This window comes from Solanum dulcamara, chromosome 1 (assembly GCF_947179165.1).
Source record: "Solanum dulcamara chromosome 1, daSolDulc1.2, whole genome shotgun sequence".
In the NCBI taxonomy this organism is placed as follows: Eukaryota; Viridiplantae; Streptophyta; class Magnoliopsida; order Solanales; family Solanaceae; genus Solanum; species Solanum dulcamara.
In genome coordinates, this window is record NC_077237.1 from 51,405,378 (window position 1) to 51,417,644 (window position 12,267).

Genomic DNA, 12,267 nt, shown 5'->3' on the forward strand with positions numbered 1-12,267 from the left:
TTCAAAATCGTCGTATGGACCAAAGAAGAGGTACATTCCCTACTTCTCAGAATATGATAACTTATTCTTCTCATCCTAGTCCCAATGTTTCTTATTCTCCGTATGGTGATGAGGTTGGAGGTAGAGTGGGAGGAACACTAAGCCATGAAGTAGTAGAGTTAAGAGAATCTTTTACCATGTTGAGGGAAGATTTTGATGATTGCTTGCGGATGTTTGAAAAGATCAAGTCTATGGCACATGAGAGACAAGCTACTCATTATGAAGTTGAGCCTAAGGAGTTGCTTTTGGAAACAAAGCAAGCTACTTCTTATGAAGATATACCGAAGGAGTTGCACATGGAAGTCAAAACATCCACTACTTGTGCATCAAAGTGGAAGCTAGACTTGAAGGGATCTTTTAACTGTCACGACCCAAGCCTAGGGCCTAGACGTGACATGGCGAATGAGGAACCCGAAAGTACCTCAAATAAGCCTCTTAGCATTCTTTTAGCCTTTCATAGGTAATGATGATAAATAAACAAGCGGAAATCATAATAGTAAATCTTTAACTTACATATTTCCAATAATACCTCTAACTATTAGATTTAACGGGGCTAAGACAAGTCCATATCTCACCCTCAATCATAATAGAAGAAATGCCATAGTAAAATATCTTAATATATCATAAGCTAGAAAGATAAAGGAGTATTGTTCCCAGAACATGGGAACTCACCAAAAGTAGTCTTCAACAAAATCTCAACTAGCCACATGGAGGAGAACAAAGAGGAGCACTGATCCCTATATGATGATATCATGTAGGCAAAAGAGTATGCGTTAGTACTTTGAATGTACTAAGTATGTAAGGGTGCATGAACATTGAGGAAACATTAAAACATTTATGTAATGCATGCATAATAAATCATATAGATTTCCTTTAAAACACATTTTGTGGGAAAATAACCATAACCGATATTTAAGACCATGCGAGCTATTACATGGAATCCAACATAACCCCCTACGTTGGCCAGGGAGACTACTTGCCAGGTAGAACTCCGTCAACTTCATTCATTTCTTTAACTTTAACTTTAAGGGTTATTTATGGATCCATTAGTCTAAGCCTACAAGGGCTCCTATGTTGGCACATAGTTAATGAGATAAGGAGTTGCTACTAGAATTCCCTTACCGAATCCCACCTCAATGCCCCATTCGGTGCTAAGTCAATCCCACAGAATAGTTTAATACTTTAAAATATTCATAGCATATAACTTGAGAATTCAAACATCATATTTGGTAGAATAGCTCATTAAAACATTTGATAATTCAAATATGCAAGAATTGTCCTTATTGCATAAAGAATCCATCATGCATATCATTTCATCATTCTTTCATTTCATAAGACTCCCTTTTGATCATAGATATTACTTTCATAAACATTCATTTGGAGTCAAAGCTTTCATGTTAAACTTTATTAAAAATATAGTAAAACTAGGTGGGTTCAAATCACTCCAACTTGCAAATATGTATGTAAATAAATATACATAAATACTTTGAAATCCATTAATTAAAAATCATGCTTTAAACAACCCACCATGAATTTCAAGAACCTTTAAATAGATAAATAGAGAAATTACTTGCAAATCATCAATTCATAAATATGAAATTATGTTGCATCAAAATAGACCAACAATCATTAGTTTAACCATGATTCATACTATTAAGTAAAAATAAGAATTACCATAAGAAAATATTACTTGAAATCAAGAGACTTAATTGAAAGAGTTTTTGGACTACATAGGTGGAAGAACCCATGGATAAACGCTCACATAACTTAGAGTAAAGCTTAAAGAAAATAACTATAATTTATCATATAATCAAAATAATTTAGACATGAGAGTGGAAGGAATACTCTCATTGAAGCCTTATATACCTGGAATCCAAAGCTTTAGTCGGAACTGAAGGACTTAATGAACACTCTTGAGTCCTAGCTTTTCTCCCCGCCGGAATATTTTGTGTACTACTAAGAGTATATGAATTATCGAAATAGTATTTCTTCACTACTAAGAACTAAAACTATATTTGAGAATGAGTAAAGAAGTGTATAGAGAGAAGAGTTACTTGAGAAAGCTTGATGAATAAAATGAGAAAATAAGGTGGGTATTTATAGGTGTAGAAGAGGGACCTAACAATAAATAAAATAATTATAAAGAAAAAAAATCTAAAAATTTAATGGAAAATTATGATGTCATAGGTGATGTTAAATGGAGGACAATTGATGTCATGAGTGATGTCAAATGTATCTAGATTTTTCTATGGTAGGTGAGATGAGTTCTTTTTAACAGAATACTCTTTTTCGGAGCTGCGTTTGAATATGATAAATTCCTTATTAGGATTTAGTATCTCCATAATAATTGTAGATATGGAAGTCTAGTTTCATATAGTTCAAGAATAAACCAATTTGGACAATTGTACAGTGAGATATGATATTTCTTCTATAAATACTCCATTCCATCACAGCATCCTATCTTACAACAATTAATTTATTTGTCCTACTTAACCTTCGAAACTTAAAATATGGTCTTCACAAAAGTTGTAGGTAATGATCTTGTGGTTACTCATAAATTTAAATCACCTAATCTGGACAATCCTATGGAAAGTTATGCCTATAATACAGAGGTTGTATCATTTTTAGGCGAGAATTAAAATATCGTATACAACGTTTTTAGGGGATGTTACATTAACCCTTCACAAGAATCCTTGGAACTTTTCCTAACTACCATAAAATTGAGAGACAAAAGATTGAGAGGAGTAAGGGTGTGAAAAATGACAACTTTAAAGTGGAAAAAAGAGAGTTTGTGTGGAGTAATGTGAGAGGGTTGTCACAACCTTATACTAACTCATGTAACTTTTCTTTCTCTAGTTGCTTTAATGATTTTGTAGGTGTCCTTTGAAGCAAGCCTAGTGAAGAACCTTAAGATGTGATGAATTATGAAGTCCTTGAAAGCTTCCAAAAGGAGCAAATGTGCTCCAATGTTAATAACCAAGGTGAAGACACTTCTTCCTACGTGATAAAAGGTAACAATGCTAACTCTTACACTTCCTTGAACTTGGAACATCATTGTGTGACTCGTAGCTAATTGAGTGCAATTGATAACTTGTATATAAGTGAGCATAGTGAGTCTTTACATTGTGATGTTCTTCATAGCACCTTGTTATGTGAAGATAATATCCTAACTGTAAGTGAGAAAACACTAGTTGATCCTATAGATGTTCTGATTGACTCTTCTAGTAAGGTCAATTTGTGTCCACCTAGTGTTGGCACTTGTAGCTTGAATGAGGATACATTGTCATGTGATAAAAGTGATCCTACACTAGTTGATCCATTTGATGACCAAGTTGATTCTTCTAATAAGTTCAATTTGTATCCACCTAGTGTTGAAACTTATACTTTGAATGAATCTTTAGACCTTGTTACCTTTTCTTGTTTTTCTCATGAGAATCCTGAGGTGGGATGTATGTTTATGGATAGCATCTTATTTGATGATGACATGAATCTTGAGAGTGTGCATAGTGTAATGCCTTATAATATTGAAAGTGTAGCCACTTTTGAAGGCTATCAATTGTTTGAGAATCCACTATGGTGTGATGACACACTTTTCAAATATGGAAATCTCATTTTTGAAGATGATAGTATATTTATTGGAGAGGGTAGTGTTAAGAAGAAAGGAGATGCATATGTATCAATTGCTTCTTCTTCCTTGTGTGTTTCAATTTTTCATATGACTTATGATGCTTTTGTGTATAAAGTGGAGGCTAAACTTGGGAACACCTTGATTAAAGTTCATTTATGTGACACCTTTCTCTACTACTTGTTTACATATGATGATGTTCATGCTTTTGAGTGGAGTATGTTGTTGAAAGATAAGAAATCGGGGAAAAAAGTGTATTTGTCCATGTTCATGGATTTCCTTTCTATTTGACCCCGATAATGAGTTGAATTGTGGCACTTGAGTAGTGATGCTCGGTCAAGATGACAAGCACAATTTAGATGAATTTGTTGGCACCTTTCCCTATGATGAGAAGTCCTTCTTGAGGGTATACAATCCACTTGAAGGGCCTACGTTGTGTATGGGGAAGGGTAGTTTTCTTACCCCATTTCTTTACTACCTCTTTGCATATGATGCTTTTTATGATCTTGTTTATTGTTCATTTTATGGGATAGGAGGAGTTTGTTAAGAGAAGATGAGGTTTATCCTAAATTCATCATATTGTCTTTATGTGTTCCATCTTGTGATGTAATGAGTGCTAGGATCATTGAACCTAGTTGTGATCTTGCATATTGGAACACTTTAGATGACCCCAATGTGCATGGCACCTTTCTCTACTATAACTTTGCATGTGATGAGTCTCATACTAGTTGTAGATGTGCATTGCATATGGGTCGGGTTTTCATTGAGGTCTATACTTATTTGTATAACCCGATTATGCAGACCTTTTATCATTTTGACCCCGATGAATGTTTGGGAGTATGCGAGATTATAGTAGTACTATGTTTTGGGTGGTATTATCCTTTTGATGTGAGGAATAATCAATTTCCTTATGCTCCACCTATGGACTTAATAGTCATTATAATGGAGGATACTTGGTTGTTCTTTGGGATTGGGTCTCCTTAGTGTAATGCTTTTTGTGCCAACAATTGTAGTAATTCTCATACTATGAGAAATACTTTGTTGTTTGTCCTTCTTATGCTTTTGCAAGATTTGGATTCGAGGACATCCTTTTCAAGAAGGGGAGGATGATAACATTATGGACAGTCAAGCAAAAGAGCTCCAAGACCTACAAGTGATATTTATGAGAAAGGAAGCTAAGGAGGAGCTTGAAGGATGCCAAAGGAAGACATACAATCTATGAAAGGCCAATCAAATAAGAGGACGGATAAAAGAGGCTATGTGTGCAAGTGGCCATATCTTAATTTCAAGAATTCACAAAAAAGGCAACAAAACAAGACCCTTAACTCATTAAGGATAAAATTATAAAAGAAATGTCTTCTTTATTTCTTAGTATAAATAGTAGTCTTTTTCAATTGAAAGGGGAGATTTTCGAATATTGAATGAAGAAACTCTTTAAAGAGTGTAGTTCAAGGGTTGAATCCCTTTAGTTTAGTCTAGCTTAGTGTAGCTTAGTTTGATGGGTTGATTCTCATTGTTGATTGAAGACTCCTTGTTCTTGATTTCATATTGAGTCACTTATTTGTGGATTTCAAGTAAGTTTCTATTTTCTATTGAATTCAAGCCTCTTCTCCCTTGGTTAATTGTGTATTCAATTAGCCCTTCTTTCTTCCTTTCTCATCACCTATTTCTTATCTATCTTACTTTGTGTTATTTAGTTTCGCATTTGATTTCAATTAGATTCACCCCCCATTAAAACGTTATCAACAGGCAACCCCTCACTTCAAACTGATGTCATGCTTAACTACACATCATGAGTGCAAGTGGCTAATTATTTGAAAGTTCTAGGCTTTGTGCCTTGCAAAATACAATAAAGACCCTAGTGCATACTTTGAATTCACATCTCTATACCCAAAGCTTCACTAAGTCTATCTTTACAGTTTAGACTTTTATGCCTCTATCTATTAATGAAGTCAAAAACTGACTCTTCATTTTGCTGATGAGTGTTTGTAAGTTCCACCATGCTTACAATACATCTTATGCTGTAGAAACAGTTAAGAAATTCTTGTTCCATTTGCTCTCAACTATTAATGGAACCATACTCAAGGTTCGTGTACCAATCAAAAGCATTACTTGTAAGGGAACGAACAAACTATTTGATGAGCTAATCTTTGGATGTTCCAGCATTATTACACATTTCGATGAAGTGTGCCACATGATGTTTAGGATTTTCCTTACCATCAAATTACTAAACTTTTGGGGGTTGATAACCGACAAGAATCTTAAAGCTATGAATCCTTGCAGTGTATAGTTTTGCATATGTAAGGGAGGATTTTATGAAAACCTCATACTTATCCTTAATGGTCCCTGATCTTGGACATATTTATACGCCGAATAATCAAATTATCCCTTATGTTTAGCTGAGTTTGAGAGCAAATCTCATAATTTTAGTGCATATTTGAGTCATTTGAGTGTTCTTGAACTAACCAGCATGATTAGATATTTTTAGGGATGAAAATATAAAAATAGATCGTGCAAAGGTGTGATCAAAACACAAGAAGGAAAACTGAAGCACGAAAGCGAAGCTGGGTAGAAGAAATGAAGAAAAAGAACCAACATAAACTCTCTCCGCGTTGCGGAGAGGTTCCAGAAAAGAGAGCCTGAATTTGATGATAAGAAGCACTGAGATAGAATAGTTCGCACCGATCCGTGTAGGGACTGGGTTGAAGTCCAGTGTAATCTCGCCGAGGAAGCTATGAAGACAAAAAACTGAAAATGACAAAAATGTGAAGAAATGAAGCTTGTCCTCGTCACAGACTTCAGGGCGAGTTTTTGATTGCCACGAATTTCTAAGACTATAAATAGAACAATTATAATTACTTTTATTCTTTCAATCTTTTATCTTGGAAAAAGCGAAGGGAACAATGAAGAGCATTTGTTAGGGTTACTTTCTTTGTTGATTTTTACTCTTTGAATGATCATTGAATCTATTTGCTTTGTAATTCATACAATGAATGGCTAAGCTTCCCTACTCTAGGGCTATAGCTACGTACTTATGGTATTCTCCAAATTGGTTGGAGACAGGTTATTATCTTTAATGAGTCCTATATTTTTGTTTTACTATTCTAATATTTGGCTAGCGTTAGGATATAATTATTGTCTACCTTGAACTCAAAAGATGGATAGGGAAAAAAACAAGGAATGTAAGGATCGTGTTCATACTAAGGTTAACTTAGAATGATTCGTATGTTGGATGTCTTTGACACATACCTATGTATCACGCTTGGTTTGGAGATAGGAAAATAGTTTAATGCATTTTTATTGGTTCATGCCTATCACTGCTCAATGATGTAGTTAGATTGTCAATAACGATAGGTAATTAGATGTTGGAAGATCATGATTGTAATATCAATCCTGTAAACCAGTAATTAAATAACCCACCAGATACTAACGTAAGGAATATTATGCTTGACCTCTATTGATGCTACAACCCTGGAATTTATTATAATCTGATTAATTCCTATTTTAATTAGTGAATCATTATTAGTAGTAGTCAGTTATTATTCTCTAAAATTAGAAGTAATCAAACATCATCAATTCTTACAATGTACGCAATTATTTTAATTCATCGAGAAGTTATTAAATAGCCAAATTAAAGTCCTTTGGGTTCGACAGTCCCCATATGGACTCCTTAATTTGGTCGATTGGAATCATCCGTTGGAGAAAACTTGGATCTCCATAACATATCCCACTTGCTTTGCAGGATGATCATCAGTCTCTTGTGCTTGTAGATGCTTTCTAGGTGTATGACTGGATTCTTCATCCATCATGCCTTCCATCCTATCTGTTAACATAACAATTCGAGCATCTTGATCTTGAACATACTTGGTCAAGCCTTCAATAGCTCTTGTCAAGCTAACAAGTTGTTCTTTTATGGATGAAGCGTTAGTCACTATCGCTTGTATCACCATCGTAGATGATGGAGAATAACATTTATTTTCTCAAAAATGAGATGCAAAAATATTATGTGAAGTAGATCCAATGCTTAAGATATCATTGTCAGCTAGAGTGAAGGACTTCTTGGACGTAGATAAGCTCAGTTGGGCAAGAACCCTCTCAACTATTTTGGTGATGTCATTGTCTTCTTTCTCTACGTCTGCGGGATACTTCACATCTTTTTGAATAAAAGACAACAAAAAGAATTGCACTTGTGAGGCTTGTTATCCTAGCAATTTGGTTTGGTTCCTCGTGACAATTTCCATGCTTTCCATTGTAACATCTAAGATATTTTCCACAACAACATAGAATTTGGATCCAACCATTTTTGCGGATGCGGATTTTCAGTTGTCCTTTTTGGAAGCCATTTTAGTGTTCTTGAACTTTGGTATTTGAAGATAAGAGATAAGAGGAAAAGATTGTCTCATGGGTTGTGCCAATTAGTAAGCTAGTTTTATTCCTATAAAATAGCAGTCAATAAAGGAAAAAGAGACAAATAATAATATTTGAATTCAATAATTTTTGTGAAGGTTACAATCTTTATAAAATTTAATGAAAAAGATATAATCTTGTAATTCTTGTCCTTATGATTATCAACTCTAGACATTTGCTTTGTTCTTGAATCAATGAAGTACTTGCGGCTCACCACTTGGAGATGAAGACTTTTTTATAGACGAAAGTTTTTTTGATTACCACTGAAGAGCAGAGATTCTCTATGTGTTTCTGTCTATCTTTTTGGTCTTATGAAGATCCCTTTATATAGGCGTAAGTTAGGATATTGGGAGTATCTTGGTCTCCAAATAATTTTAGAGGACCTTGGCTTGAAGAGCATGAGTTTGACTCGTCTTGTCAATTTAACAGACTGACCCAAATATAATTTGGACTTTATTTAAGTCATGCAATTTTAACTTAAATATTAATTCAACTTTATTAACTAATATTATTACTAAGTCAACACATCATGAATTTGAAATTTAATATGAATTTATTAATAAAACTTCATATCTACAGTTGTAATGTAGGCTTGAGGATAGGTATGATACATATGAATAATAATGACTTAAATCTCCTGTAGGTACTACAATTTACTTTTTCGATCAAAAAGAACCACATTCCATCTCTTTTTAAACCATCTACTTTGTGTTTTTTTCCTTGTCAGCCTTTCCACAATTTTCTTTAACCCCGTCCCCCCTCTGAAAACAATATTGAAAATTGGCAACATCTCTTTGTTAGAGTTAGTAGGGGAGGAGAAAAATAGTTTGGACAACCATCGCAATGTCCCCTTTGACCACCATATATGTAGCAATTACATCCATCAGATGGTGGGGGTACAATATATCTCTTCCTTCTGGAAATATCTGCACAATCTTGTTAATAATGAAGTCTGATATATATATATATGAATATTGCTATCCTCAAACTCATTTCTATTTCATGATGCCATTCAACCCACAAAAAATAAAATAAATAGATAAGAAAGATAAATAATGAGTATTTTACAAATCTAGACTAAAACAAGTTAGTTTTTCTTCCGGACTAGCCGAAATATGTCAATTGTTCCTCGATAATAGAGGGATAATTTGATACACTCAAGATACACCGTTAAAAATATAATGTGATTGTATGCAAATATAGTAATCCAAAGAAGGTTGTGATCGAATCCCATAGAGAACAATATTAGGAAAATTAAGCTAGTCTAGAATTATCACCAACCACACATATTATGATAAAGTAATGATAGATAAAAGATACGATTATGATTAATTTCTACTCCTAGAAAGCAAGTAAATTGATTAATGACACAAAACAAGAATACATAGGAACACACGCTCGAGTAATGATCTAATGCATGTTAAGATTTTATAAATAATAGTGAAATATCTAAATTCTGTATTCAAACTCTAAATCACCACTTAATCAATTTCAAGAGTTGAACGGTTTATCTGAATATGATGTTTCCACAATGAAAAAGAGTTGTTGAAATAAGAACAATTGATATTGCGTTAAGTAGGGGTGTACATAGACCGGGTTGGTTCGGATTTTTTACAAACCAAACCAAACCATTTGTGTCGGGTTATTAAATCTATAAACCAAATCAAACCAATAAAAGACGGGTTTTTCAATATCAATTTTTCTCGGGTTTTTCGGGTTTTTCGGGTTTCTCGGTTTTTTTTGGATTTTTTGGATTTTTCATAGTATCTAATAAAAAGCATAGAGCAGTGCTTCTTAAAAAGAGTTCTAGTACAAAATATCAACATATAAGATGGACGCAGAACACTGTTTGAAGTTTTAACTTTATAAGATGGGCTTTTTTTGTATATTATTTAGATGGGCTTCTCAAGTCCAAATATAAATGTAAGAAAGAAAACAAAAATTATAAAAAAAAATTAAAAAACATTTATAAATTACATTTTAATAAATATTTTTATGTATAACATAATTTAAAAGTAGTATATCTATAATCGGGTCGGTTTGGGTTCGGTTTGACTTTTTTTAGTTAAAACCAAACCAACCCTATAATGGTCGGTTTTTTTTTTCAAACACCAAACCAAGTCAAACCAAACCACTAGTCGGGTTTTTTTTCCGGTTTGGTTCGGTTTGTCGGTTTGGTGCGGTTTATCGATTTGCCCTATACAGCCCTAGCGTTAAGTAGATTCTATTATTACTATTGAGAATTTATTATACGAGGGTTAGAGTCCTAAATTCTGTAATTAAACTTTCCAACCTCAAGTTGTCTTTTCCAAGCTTAGCTTGAAATACATGGTGAATCCAAGGGTTAGTTGTTCCCTATGAAAACATTCAAGAACTCACTTAATTATAAATAATAATCATACAAGCGTAAGCATACACGAGTTGTAGTTAAAATAAGAAAACTCAAAGACAAGATTTAAGTTTAGAATACAAAATCAATACTAAAAATAAACAATGTTTAATGAAAAGAAAGATTACAATCTATCCTTATAAATGTGTAGAACTCTTTTATTAAGATTTGTGTTTTTTGTCAATTTCAATGCCCTAAAATCTACAACTATGTAAGGCTACTCAAATATGTCAAAGATTTATTTTTCAAGTATCTCGACTGCCTTATGTAAAGGTAGGGATGAAAAATTAGTGAAATTCTAATTTTGTCTGAATCTGCATCGCATCACTCGCAACTGCGATATTTGGATCGCAATTGCGATATCTGACTTCTGTCTGATGATCCTGCCCGCAGGTGTGACAATTACAATAAACTTGTCAATTGTCATATCAAAGACTTGCTCCTCACCAAATTTTTGTTCTCATTCAATTTTCTTTCCTTTTCGTCTAATTCTATTTCTTACTACCTCAACGTTTCTCCTACATTAAATATATCTGAAAGAAGGGAAGCACACCATAATATTTTTATAATATCAATAAAAGACTTAAAACTAAAGTAAAGGAATCCCGGATAAGAGATAAGTTTATCACACATCAATAACCAAGTGGTTCTCCTTCTTCAAAAAACTTGAATTAGCTACCTCAAATCAAAAGGTCTAACAAAATTCAAAAGTATGACTCCTCCTCCATTTTGATCCTCAAAATAAAAACTTTCATGTACGTTGTCATAGGCGCTAGAGGTTGTCCCAACGTGCTATTGAATGAGTAATAATCTATAAAGCCCAAACAAAGCATATGACAGACATAACTGTTCAAATTGGGCCACTTGTACATTCAATGTCACGTCGGATCAACATGTCCCAAAATTATAGTAAATAGTAAAATTAAAATTTTTTATATGGGTAAATTATTTTTAAAATTTACCTATAATTTTTATGATAATTTTATCTAATTGTTAAATATATTAACGTTTTACAAATTATAGCAAATGTAAGAGATTAGGTTTCAATCTTTTCTATTTTACAGGCTTTTTCGTTTGCTTTCCTTTTCCATATTTTCCTAATCAAGCACATTCAAGTCGAAATAAGCATCATTAATCGCCATCGAAAAAACTTTAAAGCTTTAAATTTAAAATTGAATTTTATAAAATTGTTATTTATTTGAATTGGATGTTGTTGTAAAATGAATGAGAATATCATTTGGAGTTTATGTATCAATTTTGAGGGAATTTGGTGAAAAGTTGAGTTAATTTTTATTAAAATTTCATATTGAAACTCGAAGCTAAAAGGATCATGCAATATTTTTCAAATCTCGATATATGAATAAGTTATATGTATTTTGTTATTCTAGAAGTATGTTATTTGTATGTTCAATATATTACCTGGACATAAAGTTACATACACACGACATACAAAATACATACAACTGATATATCAATACATAGAACAATATAGTTGCATGCAAGTTGTATATTTTGACTAGATTCTATATAACAAAAAGTAGTATGCAAATTATATATAAATTGTATGTTTCGATCAAATTGTACATATTTTGTTAAAAAACTCTGGCTATTTTTTGGAAAACAAATTCTATTGCTAAATCAGATAATTATTTATAAAATTTTGCATTCACAAAAAAAAACCTCCGTAAAATTACTTGTGAATTGTGATCTAAAGCCCATTTAAATTAGCTAATCGTAAATAACCGATAAACTTTAGACGTTAAAAATATATTTTAAGTATTAAAACTCCAACAAATACAAAATGAAG